Raw genomic sequence first — 17415 nt, forward strand, 5'->3', positions numbered from 1 at the left:
TTTGTGGGAACATTAAATGTGAATGCATTTCTGCGCACAGACTATAAATGGGAGCCAATTTTGTTCAGAGGTTACAATATTAAAAATTCGTTTAATTATAAATTATATTTTTTGTGGGAAGGTTGCACTTGGCTCACTTTCATTTAAACATTTTCTGTGGGGAGGTTACAAACTTCAAACGGACACGCCATCGTTAAATGCAATATGGAGGTTGTAAATAAAACTATTTTTATCCGTCAGCTGGTGACGCCAACCTGAAGTCTTTAAGTACAAAACTCCTCCTACAAACTGCTTTATTTCTACCTCAGTTTGTCTCTTTAACTACTGACTGTCCCTAGTATGATCCCTTTGACAACCAGTTAGGTGTGAATTGAAGAGTAGAGGTGTAGATGTAGTTTTAAATGCATTTACTACTTCTAAACAAAACGCCTCTCACGCTGAAATTTACCCAGCAGAAATACGAAAACTTCTGAAAATGTAAGGACTACTCGGTCACTGAAAAACACACTGAAATGAAAAGTGTTATATTTAAAGCACAAGCCCGATGTTTATTAGCCTTTTTGGGGATGTTAATCACACGACAGTGCTAAACGATTACAGTTATCATTCCATTCGAAATGGATGTCCATCATCAGTATAAGTGTCCATCATCAGTGTAAGTGTGTGTGACCTCTCAAAGGTGAGAATACACCCTTATAATAATTCTGCCAACTACGTAAACAATCTTCGAACTTGATCTTCAAAAATTTCTTGACACGCCTGAGAAACATTCTGCGTCAGTTCATGACAACTATTGGCTGGATGCTGCTATGGGAATTTACGTCTTCCTACCACTTCACAGACGTACGCTGTGGGTGGCAAATCAGAGGACCAGGCAGACTATCTTTAGGCCTATATTCCTAAGGCGTTTGTAGTGTGAATCGCAGTGTGGAATTGCATTATCCTGCTGGAAAATGCCGTTTGCTACCCTGGTCATTACACTTGTTACATACTGCGAGCGCTCAAACATCCATTCAACAACTGCCAAATCGGTGTTGTCACATCCAATCGCTCCCCACACTGTTGGGGGTGTACGGATCTGGAGAATCGCCTCTTCCTGAGGCGTTTCACCAGGTCATCCTTGGACACGTTGGTGTCAATCTGACTGCCACAGACATAACCGAGGCTCATCGCTGAACAGCACAGCATGCCACTGAATGTCTAAGTTCACTCTGCTTCCGCATCAAACGAGACTGTTCTCTGTGGCTGGTGTCAGCGGCAAAGGACGCACAGCATCTCGAGATCTCAGGGCAATTTCCAGTACCCTGTTACCGATGTTTCGTTGTGATAGCCTGCCTCTCCCCTCAGCTCGGATTTCAGTTGTTGTCATTCACCTGTCAGTTTCTATGACCTTCTCTTGCTGTTGTTAGTACACGTACCCACCGTTTTTACCACATTGTTGCCCTGACTGTGAGTACATCTCGTCGTAACGTGTTCTGAGTCACTGCACTAGAGTCAACTGTCTCGGCAGTCTGTCGGCATCGTGCTCCCTGTCATCCGCGGCAATCATTCTGACCTTCTCAAACTCCGAAAGATGTAGAAAAGCTGTTGCGATCACTGGACAATTGAGACCCACCCAGCAACTGTCATTTACTCACATCATTTTTCATTTGTAGGATAGTGACGCCTAAGGTGGCGATGACACGACGGTCGGTCAGTACCGTTGGATCTTCCGAGATCTGTTCGCAAGGAGTTTAGTTTAATTTAGAGTTTAGTTAGGATTGGATTTTAACTAGGGATGACGTTTATAGCTGAAACAACCAACTTTCCGTTGTACCGCTTCTTTTCGTCACCAGTTTAATCCGTCTGTTAAAACCGCTCAAAATAGGTTTACGAAATAACCGATTTTCTGTTTCTGTATTGCTATTATTTCCAGTAATAATGGTAGACTTCGATGAAAGACTAAAAAGTTGTAATGAAGATGAAGGAGTAGGTAATCTCTATGTATATGAGTTTGGGGCTGTTGCAGAAATCGGCTTCAGCGTCTGCATTAAAGATGGCGACGTTGAAGGAGACGGGCGCGTCGACGACGGTAGCAAAACGTCACAAGTTGATGACTTTCTTGCAGCGTCATTTTTGGGTGGTGTCAGTTCTTCGCTATGAGCAACCGCGTCATTAATGCTTTAATTTTAGTATGTCCGGCTGTGGTTGGAGGTCTGAGGAACTCGGCCGTTCACTTGTGTAAGAAAATGAAACATCTACAGCCGTCTTATTGTACGAATTCCAATTTTTATTTTTAACGTTTCTCCAATCAGTTGATAGTTTATGATTGGAGAGACAACATTACGGTCGCATTCATCATTTTGATTTGCACCTCCTTGTATTGGCCGTGTTTTCAGTTAAAATTGTTGGATGTGAGGTCCACCAGTTACGCAAAACACAGTTTTTTCTCAGTACCAAGACATGTTTCGGCACCACTGTGCCATCATCAGTGGGTTTTTCGTTTTTATTTATTTAAATAATTATTTTGTTCTGAGAATGAGCTGGCATAAGGATGAAATTTTAATCAACATATCCCGAAGGCATGTAAACTTTTGAGAATTAGATTGGTATCGTTTAATCAAGGCGTTCATGGCGCACCACACAAAATCGAATTTCCTTCAGTATGCATTCATTAGAAAAACCTTTTATTGGCGGTTTTAGTTTCCTGCAGCCATACTTTACGTTTCACGAAACTACGATCACTTCTAACCACTGTCCGCAACGTTGCTCTAGCATCTCAGGCACTCCGACCAGTTGTTGAAACAGCAGATAACCGCAGTCTTCACTTCCTCATCATCAGCAAACAATCGGTCACCAAAGTATAGCGTCACTGCTGTAAGGTGGGTTATTGAAAAGTTCCCATAGAAAATTCTGAAACTCATCCTTGGTACGGGCAGCTGTGTGTGGACTCACGCCGTCGTTGAATAACGTTACCAGATGTCAAGTTTGTTTTGTTTGTCTATGATACGAACATTGCAATAAATAGCAAATCAAGTGTAGTCCTGGAAAGACCGGCTAATAAAATACTCTGTGCGGCTGGTCCCGGCGGAGGTTCGAGTCCTCCCTCGGGCATGGGTGTGTGTGTTTGTCCTTAGGATAATTTAGGTTAAGTAGTGTGTAAGCTAAGGGACTGATGACCTTAGCAGTTAATTCCCATAAGATTTCACAGACATTTGAACATTGTTTTGAATAAAATACTTGGGACATTAATCACTGGATCCTAGCCAATTCTTTGTCACTAAACTTTGAAAAAACACGCTATATGCAGCTCAGAATTTGTAACGGGTGTTCCACGAGTATATGCCTAATATATGATGATAAGCAGATAGAAGGACAGTGTTAAATTCTTGGGATTACAACTTGATAATAAATTCAGCTGGGGGGAGAACACCGCAGAACTTTTGGGATATAAAAATGAAAAAGCTGGCATACTATGCTTACTTTCACTCCATAATGCCATATGGGATTTTTTCTTGGGGTAATTCATCAAGCCAAGCTAAAGTTCTCCGGGCACAAAAACGTACAATGAGAACTACATGTGGTGTGAACTCAAGGACATCCTGCAGAGGCCTGTTTAGGGAACTAGGGATACTAACTACTGCTTCCCAATATATTTATTCTTAATGAAATTTGTCATTAAAAATACACTCCTGGAAATTGAAATAAGAACACTGTGAATTCATTGTCCCAGGAAGGGGAAACTTTATTGACACATTCCTGGGGTCAGATACATCACATGATCACACTGACAGAACCACAGGCACATAGACACAGGCAACAGAGCATGCACAATGTCGGCACTAGTACAGTGTACATCCACCTTTCGCAGCAATGCAGGCTGCTATTCTCCCATGGAGACGATCGTAGAGATGCTGGATGTAGTCCTGTGGAACGGCTTGCCATGCCATTTCCACCTGGCGCCTCAGTTGGACCAGCGTTCGTGCTGGACGTGCAGACCGCGTGAGACGACGCTTCATCCAGTCCCAAACATGCTCAATGGGGGACAGATCCGGAGATCTTGCTGGCCAGGGTAGTTGACTTACACCTTCTAGAGCACGTTAGGTGGCACGGGACACATGCGGACGTGCATTGTCCTGTTGGAACAGCAAGTTCCCTTGCCGGTCTAGGAATGGTAGAACGATGGGTTCGATGACGATTTGGATAAACCGTGCACTATTCAGCGTCCCCTCGACGATCACCAGTGGTGTACGGCCAGTGTAGGAGATCGCTCCCCACACCATGATGCCGGGTGTTGGCCCTGTGTCCCTCGGTCGTATGCAGTCCTGATTGTGGCGCTCACCTGCACGGCGCCAAACACGCATACGACCATCATTGGCACCAAGGCAGAAGCGACTCTCATCGCTGAAGACGACACGTCTCCATTCGTCCCTCCATTCACGCCTGTCGCGACACCACTGGAGGCGGGCTGCACGATGTTGGGGCGTGAGCGGAAGACGGCCTAACGGTGTGCGGGACCGTAGCCCAGCTTCATGGAGACGGTTGCGAATGGTCCTCGCCGATACCCCAGGAGCAACAGTGTGCCTAATTTGCTGGGAAGTGGCGGTGCGGTCCCCTACGGCACTGCGTAGGATCCTACGGTCTTGGCGTGCATCCGTGCGTCGCTGCGGTCCGGTCCCAGGTCGACGGGCACGTGCACCTTCCGCCGACCACTGGCGACAACATCGATGTACTGTGGAGACCTCACGCCCCACGTGTTGAGCAATTCGGCGGTATGTCCACCCGGCCTCCCGCATGCCCACTATACACCCTCGCTCAAAGTCCGTCAACTGCACATACGGTTCACATCCACGCTGTCGCGGCATGCTACCAGTGTTAAAGACTGCGATGGAGCTCCGTATGCCACGGCAAACTGGCTGACACTGACGGCGGCGGTGCACAAATGCTGCGCAGCTAGCGCCATTCGACGGCCAACACCGCGGTTCCTGGTGTGTCCGCTGTGCCGTGCGTGTGATCATTGCTTCTACAGCCCTCTCGCAGTGTCCGGAGCAAGTATGGTGGGTCTGACACACCGGTGTCAATGTGTTCTTTTTTCCATTTCCAGGAGTGTATATCATTTTTTCAAGCCAACAGCTCAGTTCATGGAATCAATACTAGAAATAAGAATAAACTTCACAAGAATTTAAAGTCACCTACTCTTGTACAAAATGGTGTGCATTATTCAGGAACATGCATTTTCAATAACTTGCCAGCAGCCATATAAAGCTTAACAACCAATAAAATTCAGTTTAAGAGAAGCCTAAAGGATTTATTGGTGGCCAACTCTTCCTACTCCGTTGATGAATTTCTCAGTAGAACCAGCTGATTTTGTGTGTGTGTGTGTGTGTGTGTGTGTGTGTGTGTGTGTGTGTGTGTGTGTGTGTGTGTAAAGTACAATCCAGTGCAGTAAGATGTTCATTGTAAATAAGTATTGTAGTATTGCAGTAGTTCTATTAGATGTTTACCGCGTTATAAATAAAAATCATTCTTTTTAATTTTAAACTGAGTGGATGAATGCGATCTTAGTAAATGAGTGTTGTAAAATAATCTTTTCATATAGTGTTCATTTAAAAAAAAAGAATTACGATCATTCCACTTGGAACCTGTGGAAGGTACATTAACCTATTTGTTTTAATTGTCAACATCTGTCATGTATTATTGTTCTTCTGACATGTTCTACATCTTGGAGGACCTCCTCACCACGGATCAATTGGAATGAAAGTAAATCTAATCTAAGGCGTGTATCGGACGCCAGCGTCCCGCGCTGTCGACTGACGCTCGCTAATCTCAGTTTGATGTTCGTTTCTCTCTACACATCTACATAAGTAAATGACGGAAATTGTCAGTTGGTCTCTTGATTCTAATGGCTTGCAAGGCCACAAAATTCGATGTTCAGTCTCCTTCATCTTCTTGTGCCTCTGTAGCGCATCAGTCCAGGGTCGGCGTAGTTATTAGCAGATTTGGTGTTGCGGATAGCATTCCTGTCGCCACCCCGTTGCACCCCAGCACGGAATGTGTGCACCCCATCTGTCTGCGAGTAGTGTTATTCATACGAAAGTGAGCGAAAGTCCTTATAAATGTTTGCGAATCGCGTAAATGAGGCGGGACTTGGGTAAGAGCCAGGTATTCACCTAGTCGGATGTGGTAAAGCGCCTAAATACCACATCCAGCCCGACCGGCACACCAATCCTCGTCGCTAATGCGCTGGGTGGATTCGCACCTCCCCGTCACGAAAGCGGCGCTTTAACACGCGCGGCTATCCGGGTGGGTTAGAAATTACATGTTTAGAATGTCATAGAATTATTGACCGAATTTAACCATTTAAAATGCTATCATAATCCCCCCAATAAGAGGTGCAACCTTACATACAATATTTAAGACGGTAAGTTAAGAACTAAGGTTAGAAACTGGTTACATATTTCGACACAGCGCAACTCAAGGCGCGCAAATTATTCGGAGTACATACGGCCAGTGTTGGAGAATCAGAGTACTTAGCGACTTCCAGAAAACTTTAAATATACTTTTAAACCTTTTGGAAACTTTTTCTCGCTGACGCCACCCTCCTTCCCTCGCAAGAAAACACAAAATAATCAAGAGAAAAAAGTTTACCGCTACTTCATTTTCGCTGTTCATGCAGGCATGATGTTTTAATTTACACGGTGTAGTGCATTAATGTGAACACCTGTCAAAAGCCAGAATAACCACGTTCTGCAGAGCGGATGTGCATGACGAGAGTCAGTGGCATTCTGAAAGGTACCAGCAGGGATATTGGGTCTAGTTTAGCAGGGGATACAACCCGTCGGCTTTGACCAATGACGTCATACATTAGTCATAGATAGTAAGGTCTTCACTTCGAGGCATAGATAATAAAAGAGTTCTGTGTTCCGGATAAGCGCTATCATTGTACATTAAAATAATTATTCGTAATGATATTGAGGTAATTTGGAGTATTAGTTTGTAATTGCAAAACAATTTTTAGTGTCTTATTTTCGTTTATAGAAATGGATTTGCCTGTTTGTGGGTACGTAATTTTCGTTACTGTCTGTCTAGACGAGCTTCGGCTATTCCTCGATATTTCCGTGTGGTAAGTTCACTTTTCCATTTGCTTCTTTCACTGTATTTCACAATTTTGACATATTTCACAGTTTTATTCCACCAATATGTGTGTTTTCGTGTTGTGAAGTACGTAATAGAAATTCCTCAACTGTCGATCTCCTTTCGTTTCCCAGCATTAGTATCAGTTCGACATTTTCGAATGTGTACTTGCTATATTACAGGCGAAACCCCCGACACAACTATAATTTGTATCCCGTCCTTCACTTCGCCTTTACACTGACACAATATTGCGTCAATTGGCGAGCAAGATACAAATGTTGCATGTAGCTATATAGCTCAAGTAACGAATGGGATACAATTAGCGTCCAAGGCAACAAGAAAACTGTACCGCATAGTGAAGTACGGGATGCAAATTGTACATGTGTCGTCTTCTTGTCTCCGTGTAGTTCAATTGAGGTACAGGTTGCAAATGTAACGTACGTGTATTTCCACCTTTTCGTTACCAGTGTACATATATCGAGGTCAATGGAAGTCTGGTATACATATATTACATACGTAGGTCCTTCTGTCATCAGTAATACTGATACGTACGTAAGAAAAGACTGTTAGTAATAGCGGAGACGAAATAAACAGCACATCTACAATTTGTATCCCGTGTTCCACTTAGGGTTTACTGAAGCGGAGGATACATCGTTCAGGTGAAAAACAGGACAGTAATGCTAGTGAAAACGAAGAAATCGATTACGACAAACTCCTATTCCGGACTGTACTTAAGCAACACACTTCGAATGAGCTTTTAATTTGTATCGGGTGTTTCATTTGCGGTTTAGTGAAGCAGGGGATACATAGTTCAAGTGAACAACAGGACAGAAATGCTAGTTGAAACTAAGAAGTCGACTACGCTGAACTTGTATCCCGTACTGCACTTAAGCAATACAGTTCGATAGACTTTCGAGATACAACTGACATACATGTAAGGTGATGTACTCTTTGCTAGTAACATATTTCATTCATTTCTTTCCATTGTATTTTGCGGAGAAATACTAAGATACAAAAACGCGATATCGTTAACGTGAAAATACTACTGGCCCTTATATATGTGAAGTACAGTTTTTCTCTCTGGCATTCCTTTGTTTCTGAACGTTCTTCTCAGCTCTTTCATCTTTGTGATACATGCTCTCTGGCGAATTCTGACGTCATTGGTCAAAGCCGACGGGTTGTATCCCCTGCTAAACTAGACCCGGGATATGTGCCATGCCGACTGCAGTGTCGTCACTAGCTGCGCTAGGTTTCTCTGTTGAGCACATATGGCGTGAATAGCCGGATGGTGATAACACAGGAATGCGACGAAAACATTCCCCAGCAGTAACGCTCCCTCCTCCAGCCTGGACCCTTCCGAAGATAGTTGCAGGGCCGTATATGCCAACACCATCTATCCAATGGCACAGAGAAATGTGGTTCGCCTGAAAAGTTCACCTGTCGCCAGTCAGTGGACTGCCACTTCCGGGACTGGGGTGCAAATTCCAGCCTTCGTCGGAGCAGTCAGCATGAGTGCACGGGGCGCTCAGTTGCTCAACACCTGCACGTCTATTGGCTCGTACATATTTCCGCAATACCCTGTAACCTCCCCCTCACTTATCGACCTTAATGACAGTGAAAAATTAAACCGCGTGTACCTAATGGAAATTTGGGAAAACCAATCGTCACCGAAGTTAATCTGTCGGTAAAGAGAGAGGAAAGGGTTACATCTAAATGAAAGGAAAAATGCAAATGAAACTGGTGGAAATTAATTTTGAAAAGGGGTAAAGTTAATAAAGAAAGTAAATGTGTGGCCGTTACGTTAACAATTTCTAGCGGTAATTAGATATTTGAGATTTGGGGGAAATTACGGTCGCCAGTCCTATGGACAATTACTACAGTAACTGAAAAAGAAAGGTAATTACACATATAATTAGCACTAGAAGCGTGGCAACTGAAGGTTGACACGTGTAGTGTGAAAACTGAAAGTTTGTCAGAAGTAATAAATGTCGCTACACTCTGACTTAATTTAGCAAAAGAATTAATAAAACCGGAAAATCGAAAGTTAATTTAGTGACTGAAGTTAATAGTGAGCTATCTTTCTGAAGCACATCGAAATTCAGTAAGATACGGTTAGTCTTGGACTACCTCAACAATCATTTCAAAAGCTACTTGAATCTACGCAATTTAGAAATAAGACATTTAACTTTGAACTTGAATTAAATGATTCTGAACAATTAACAATAGTAAAATTTAGTACGTAGCAAGCTGAGCTGCAGTCACAGGTAAGCTAAAATACGGTAATAAAACTCGCACTCTTAATTTGTGCTTGTGTAATCTGAATATTGTAGCCAACTATGAATACCTTAACTGAACTTTGAAATTAAAGCAGTGAAATCGAATGATGCTGCCGTTTGAATTTCAACGACACTCGGGTTCATTCCGGAAACGGAAGGGACCCTGCTTGGCAATGCAATTGGGACAATGAGCAACAAAGGTTCATGCTACGTTGCTGTAATTTTGTGATTTGAACAGTTTGAAAAACTGGCGTCTGCCATACAGTTCTAAAACTTTACGTGCTTCCAGTCTTCCTTGTTGGTTGATTGAAGGTTTGTAGCCGTCGATCGAGGAGGTGGCGACAGTAACTCATTGTCGGCCGTCGCTGGTGCAGAAGCTGGATGTTGGCGCACCTTCTTCTCGACACGGTCACCAGGCGAAACGGGCTCTTGAATGTGCGCCAGCTAATGCTTCCCGTCCGCGACACTGTGTCAGAAACTATTATAGCAAGTCGAGCGCAATTACATGCTGCCCAACCCCAAAAGCGCGGCAACTCGCGGGAGCGTCACACAGCACACCTGCTCCACTGCACCACCCCAGCCAGACTCCCCCTCTGCCCGCGCTCCACGCGGCAGAGTTAACACTGCCAAAGATCCTAAACACTTTCGTTCTCCACACGACCTATCGATGTATTCGTTCGATAGCATAGTTTTCCCTAGGCCAGACCCAGCGTTTAAATACAAATAATATTCACAAAACAAACCAATTATACATCGACATAAATGCATATATATACAAATAGTAAAACAATTACAATATACAAAGACGCAGAAATGTTATATCTTCAGGTAACAAAATAAGGAAAAAAAATTTCAGTGCAATAGATGGAAATTGGAGGATATGCATTTCTGGCGGTACAACCCCTGTCATCTATGGCCTGTTCTTTACCACAGTTGCCTCGTCTCCAGTTTCGGATAGCGCAATTATGCCATGAGCGGTATAATTTAACGACGATGGTACACGAGCAGTTTAAAAACTTAGTCGTTCCGGAAATGCTTTCACCCTCCGCCTAGAAAGCCGATGATCATGCCCCTTTGGACATCAGATGAATCTCTCCGTTTCCGCATTACGACAACGACAGCATTGTTTTTCCGCCTCCACCTGACGCACTTTATATACCTCCTCCGCTAGTGCTGCCACTTGCAGTCTGTGAGAGGTCATCGCACGTTGACGTCGAACATACGCGGTGCTCATATTAATTAATATTAACCCCTTTCAGAACACATTTTGCAGGCAGTATGCACACATCCATGCCTGTAAACTTTCCCAGTGAATACTATTCACGGAAAGCTCTCAGGTTTCCAGCGGGGCGGCATTGTTGAACTATTGCGACGTTTCGAAGAATGTCACGTCTATCATCTTCTGCTGAAGTGTCGAGATACTGCGGGTATCGTAATAGGCTATTGATACTAGTGGTGCGGTCCTCTTCCCCCCCCCCCCCCCTCATGGCTGTGGACGGCTAGGTACTGCCAGGCCAGTGGACGGCAGGGTGGGGAGGGAGGGGGGGGGGGGTAGTGAGTGCGCCACAGGAATTCATCTGGGAATTAGGATGAGTCTTGCGTGCTGGACGGTGCTGGAGAAGCACTCGTTGTATTGCCCCTAGCGTGGGATTCCACGCGCAAACTTAGCTTGTATCTTTCGTTCCTATTGACGCGATTTGACCAGGGAAGACGAATGGAATATTCCAGAATTTGAAACACGAACAGCTGCTAGCATGATTTTCTTAGAAGTAGATACCTTAGGGGTTGGGAAGCAACTCAAATCGCTTGATACGGGCAAGTCTTCAGGTCCAGATTGTATACCGATTAGGTTCCTTTCAGATTACGCTGATACAATAGCACCCTACTTAGCAATCATATACAACCGCTCGCTCACCGATAGATCTGTGCCTACAGATTGGAAAATTGCGCAGGTCGCCCCAGTGTTTAAGAAGGGTAGTAGGAGTAATCCATCGAACTAGAGACCTATTTCATTGACGTCGGTTTGCAGTAGGGTTTTGGAGCATATACTGTATTCAAACATTATGAATCACCTCGAAGGGAACGATCTATTGATACGTAAACAGCATGGTTTCAGAAAACATCGTTCTTGTGCAACGCAGCTAGTTCTTTATTCGCACGAAGCAACGGCCACTATCGACAGGGGATCTCAAGTTGATTCCGTATTCCTAGATTTCCGGAAGGCTTTTGACACCGTTCCTCACAAGAGACTGCTAATCACCCTGCGGGCCTATGGGGTATCGTATCAGTTGTGTGACTGGATTCATGATTTCCTGTCAGGAAGGTCGCAGTTCGTAGTAATAGACGGCAAATCATCGAGTAAAACTGAAGTGACATCAGGTGTTCCCCAGGGAAGCGTCCTGGGACCTCTGCTGTTCCTGATCTATATAAATGACCTGGGTGACAATCTGAGCAGTTCTCTTAGGTTGTTCGCAGATGATGCTGTAATTTACCGTCTAGTAAGGTCATCCGAAGACCAGTATCAGTTGCAAAGCGATTTAGAAAAGATTGCTGTATGGTGTGGCAGGTGGCAGTTGATGCTAAATAACGAAAAGTGTGAGGTGATCCACAAAGTTCCAAAAGAAATCCATTGCAATTCGATTATTCGATAAATAATACAATTCTCAAGGCTGTCAATTCAGCTAAGTACCTGGGTGTTAAAATTACGAACAACTTCAGTTGGAAAGACCACATAGATAATATTGTGGGGAAGGCGAGCCAAAGGTTACGTTTCATTGGCAGGACACTTAGAAGATGCAACAAGTCCACTAAAGAGACAGCTTACACTACACTCGTTCGTCCTCTGTTAGAATATTGCTGCGCGGTGTGGGATCCTTACCAGGTGGTATTGACGGAGGACATCGAAAGGGTTCAAAAAAGGGCAGCTGGTTTTGTATTATCACGTAATAGGGGAGAGAGTGTGGCAGATATGATACGCGATTTGGGATGGAAGTCATTAAAGCAAAGACGTTTTACGCCGGGGCGAGATCTATTTACGAAATTTCAGTCACCAACTTTCTCTTCCGAATGCGAAAATATTTGAGCCCAACCTACATATGTAGGAATGATCATCAAAATAAAATAAGAGAAATCAGAGCTCGAACAGAAAGGTTTAGGTGTTCGTTTTTCCCGCGCACTGTTCGGGAGTGAAATGGTAGAGAGATAGTATGATTGTGGTTCGATGAACCCTCTGCCAAGCACTTAAATGTGAATTGCAGAGTAGTCAAGTAGATGTAGATGTAGATTCTCGTTAACCTTTATTGATATGGAGTCCTTTAAACGCAGCCCCAATAGGTGGTTGCGCAGCGTAGCTCCTTGGTGTTCTGAAAGTCAAAAGTGCAGTCTTCCTTTATGCTCTGCTGCCGCCGACTGCTCTGTGTGTCCCAGTTGTACTTGCCTCATGTGCTACCCGGAGCGTTTCGAGGTACAGCACTGAGTTTGCACTATATATTACTGGCCACATTGACAAGAGATGCTGTTATTCCTATTCTCGCGCCAGAAACATACATAAAACGCAGTTTATACAATTGTTGACATATCAACATAGTTTACACAATCTTTGACCAAAATTTGACCACTTCTAGTGCATTTTCCATTGGCTCATGGAAGTAATCTTCAGTGCACGTGGCTAGACACACTCGACACTGAAGCATGTATTGAGCAGTGTTCTTCCCCATTTTGCCAGGTTAACCCGCGATCTGCCCTGTCCTGACCTCAGCCTATTCAAACACTTCCAGACTGGCTAGTTCTCATCATGACTAGGGACTAAAGATTCTGAAAATCTCTTCCAATCTGGAGCGTGGAGTGTCTCAGCCCTCCATGGCTGCAGCCTGACTTCTTCATCAGTGGTTGTTAGTTTCTCCGATGTTATGAGGAAACTTTTGCTTGACCTCAGTCGTTGTGGGTTTGCTGCTATTTCTCCTCGAACAGGAGGTGGTGCGATTCCTGCAACCTGGTAGAGGAATTCGACTGCAGTTGACTTCAAGCAGCCTGTTATCATTCTGCATGTGTCGCTTAGGGCAATATCCACCTGTTGACTTATACCAGACAGGACGGACGCACTATTCAGAAGAGTATCATAGTGCCACTGCAGAAGTTCGCATGGTTTCAGCTTGACTGCCCCATTGTGGTCCGGCCAGTTTGCTCAGTAGGTTGTTCCTGGTGGAGACTTTTGATTTGAAATCCATGCAGTGATTTTTGAACGTCAGAGACCTGTCAAGTGTTATTCCTAGGTATTTTGGACTGTCACAATGTTATAATTCAACCCCTGACCATCCTATCTTTAACTTCCTGGTTGTTTCCCTATTCCTCAGTTGGAAAGAACACAGTTGTGTCTTTGATGGGTTTGGTTTGAGCTGGTTTATTCTGTAGTACTTTGACAGATCGTCAGGGGCAAGGAGATGCTGTATATCCCAGGTATGTTTAGTTTTAGAGACTCTTTCCTAAAGCCAATGCACTATTTTTTCTTAGACAGTCGACGGAAGACAGTTTTATTTTGGATTTTTAGGGTAGCCACACAGTTCTCGCTGTAGTCGTTCCCAGATAAGGAAGTAAAACGAGTCTCCTGTCTTCTCCCTCCTCTTCCCGGCATCTGTTCTGTTCTTGAAGGCCCCATTATTCCCATTTTTGAGGAACACTTCATTCAGGTCTTGTAGTTCGGCTGGGAGGCTCTCCGTATCGCAGATGACGCATAGCCTACCAACAAGAGTGGTTATCACTGGATGGTGGCAGCTGGTTTTGATGCAGGTAGAAATCCGGCATCTGTTCTGTTCTTGAAGGCCCCATTATTCCCATTTTTGAGGAACACTTCATTCAGGTCTTGTAGTTCGGCTGGGAGGCTCTCCGTATCGCAGATGACGCATAGCCTACCAACAAGAGTGGTTATCACTGGATGGTGGCAGCTGGTTTTGATGCAGGTAGAAATCCGGCATCTGTTCTGTTCTTGAAGGCCCCATTATTCCCATTTTTGAGGAACACTTCATTCAGGTCTTGTAGTTCGGCTGGGAGGCTCTCCGTATCGCAGATGACGCATAGCCTACCAACAAGAGTGGTTATCACTGGATGGTGGCAGCTGGTTTTGATGCAGGTAGAAATCAGTGTGGGTCTTCTTCATATATACTACACGGCTTGGTATATCGTCTGCTTTGGTCTTCATAAGTATGTCCAAGAAAGGGAGAAAACCATTCTTCTCAATCTGCATAATGAACGCAGGGCTTTAATGGAAGCTGTTGGTCCAGAAACCCAACCAGCGCCTTTCCACCACGCTCCCACAGACACTGCATTATCATGACCCATTCAGCGCGGCAGAGTGTCATACCTAACGGCCCAGGTTCGATTCCCAGCTGGGTCAAGATTTTCTCCGCTCAGGGACTGGGTGTTGTGTTGTCCTTATCATCTTCATTTCATCGGCATCGACACGCAAGTCGCCGAAATGGCGTCAACTCGAAAGACTTACACCGGGCGAACGGTCTATCCAAAGGGAGGCCATGGACAAACGAAATTTACATTTACATCATGACCTGGTGCCCAGGTATATGCTGTGTTGCTTGACTTACGGAAGGCATTTGATACAGCAACGCACTGCCACCCAACGAACAAAATACGAGTGTAAGGAATATCGGGCTAGCTTTGTGACTGGATTGAAGAGTTTCTGACAAACAGACCACAGTGTATCGTTCTGGACGTATAGCAGTCTTGTGTCGTAAAAGTAACTTCGAGCTTGGGCCAGGGGAGTGTTATAGGACCATTGCCTTTCATACTATATAGAAATGACCTGGAACATAACGTCCGAAGTGTCATGAGGCTTTTCGTGGACGATGCTGTTATATAAAGAGAAGTTGTGACATTAGGAAATTGTAGCGATATGCGGGAAGAACTGCAGAGGATCGGCGGTTGGTGCAGGAGAAGGCAATTGACCATCAACGTAGACAAATGTAACGTACTGCGAATGCATAGACGGAAAGACGGTTTATTGTATGATTAAAAATTACAGAAGCAGTTACTTGCACAAAATACCTAGGTGTATCCATACAGAGCAATTTGAAATGGAACGACCACATTAAATTAATCGAGAGTGTGGCAGATGGCAGTTTCAAATTCATTGGAAGAATCGTCAGGAAATGTAGTCCATCAACAAAACAAGTAGCTTACAAGACACTCGTTCGACCAATAACTGACTATTTCTTGTCAGGATGGGATCCGTACCAGATAGGATTGCTAATGGAAACAGAGGAGATCCAAAGAAGAGCAGCACGTTTCGTTACAGATTCATTTAGTAAGCACGAAAGCAGCACAGAGATAATCAACTACCTCCAGTGGCGGACGCTGAAAGAGAGCCATTCTGCATCGCGGTGCCGTTTATTGCTAAAGTTCCGTTACCGCGCGTTCCTAGGAAACAACAGCAGTACAGCCGCTGCCCTTAACGAGTTTTAGAGGAATACGGAGAAGTCCTCTTTTAGCACCGCGGTTGAAGAACATGATTCGGAGTTCGAATTAACTGGAGTTGTTGGAATTACTTCAGGGAAAGGCCGACAGCCAATTGCGTCACAAACTGCTCATGAAGTTACCGTTGCCGTGGCTGAGAATGCTGGACGCGATGTGCGATCTCAAAGCACTGTACGAGCTGTGTCACGACACATGGACATTCCACGGTCCGCCGTTCTAAAAGTGCTGAGAGCAATTGTGAAACGGTATCAGTACTACCTTTAGTGCGGCTCCAGACTGACATGGACACAGAGGATCATCACACTGACCAGCATTTGTAACCTGGAATGTAAACATGGTAGGCAATTAATAAATGTTACACACTCGTGTGGAAATTAAAATGTGTTGCTTTTAATGGTTTATTCCTCATTCCTGTTCCTCATGTCTTTACAAATTCTCCCACAAGCTCAACTGTTCTACGATCACTCTTTTCTCGTAGCAGCGCTCTCAAGTAGCTAAAAGTTTAATTACAACCACCCTGCAGATTTTCAAGTGTACAATACTTTATTATTTCTAGTTACTGCTATTCTTAGTAGTATAGTGTAGAAATAGTAGTAGTAGTAGTTTTATTCATCCGTAGATCTTTTTTACAAGGATATAGGACATGTCAAAGTATTTACAAATTTAGATCAATTTAAAATAAGCTAATTCTTATACACATATATTTACAGACTTCTAGTTAGAGACACTCATCAGATTTACTCCTGGTATACAATACTTTTTTTACAAATAACTTATTAAATAATGTAATGCCACATTGTTCACTCATATCTCACTATCAGTCGCTGCACACACTGTACGCACATTGTTTCATAACACTTCACTCACTACACACACACACACACACACACACACACACACACACACACACACTGGTGATCTCTGGGCCAGTTTCTGTACCGCAACTTCCCATTTGCTATCCTGAAAAACTGAGCCAGCATCCCTCCATAATGAGTGAGATTTTGAGTTCAGACAGAGGAAGAGGTGTTAGTATTGTGCTATGCATAGCTTAGGGGTAAATATTTCTAGGAAGGAAAAACACATGAAGTGAAGGTGTTATGTGGAATGCTGGATATTTTATAATAATAATTATTATTATTTATTTGTATAATATGTTTTTTATCAAAGCCCTACTCTGTTTTAGCTAAGTAATCCTTCAATGTATAAAATGTATTGCATAACAGGTAATTTTAGCTGCCTTTTTAAATAAGTGTATTTTTGCAATTTCTTTAATCTCTTTTGGTAATTTATTGTACAGTTTTATTCCTTGGTAGAATATGCTGTTTTGAGGTTTATGTTTATTTTTTCTTGGTAAATGTAAGTTGAGGCTTTCTCTTGTTGCATGGTCATGGACAGAGCTGTTTGTGCAGTAATTACCAATGTCATTTTTGATGTGTACAACCGACTAGTAAATGTATTCACACGGAGCAGTTAAAGGTCTGACTTGATTGCTCAACTACAATCTATTCCAGGTAGAACTGCCAGAACACACGACCCGCATCTT

Source organism: Schistocerca americana, chromosome 4 (genome assembly GCF_021461395.2).
Source record: "Schistocerca americana isolate TAMUIC-IGC-003095 chromosome 4, iqSchAmer2.1, whole genome shotgun sequence".
Lineage (NCBI taxonomy): Eukaryota > Metazoa > Arthropoda > Insecta > Orthoptera > Acrididae > Schistocerca > Schistocerca americana.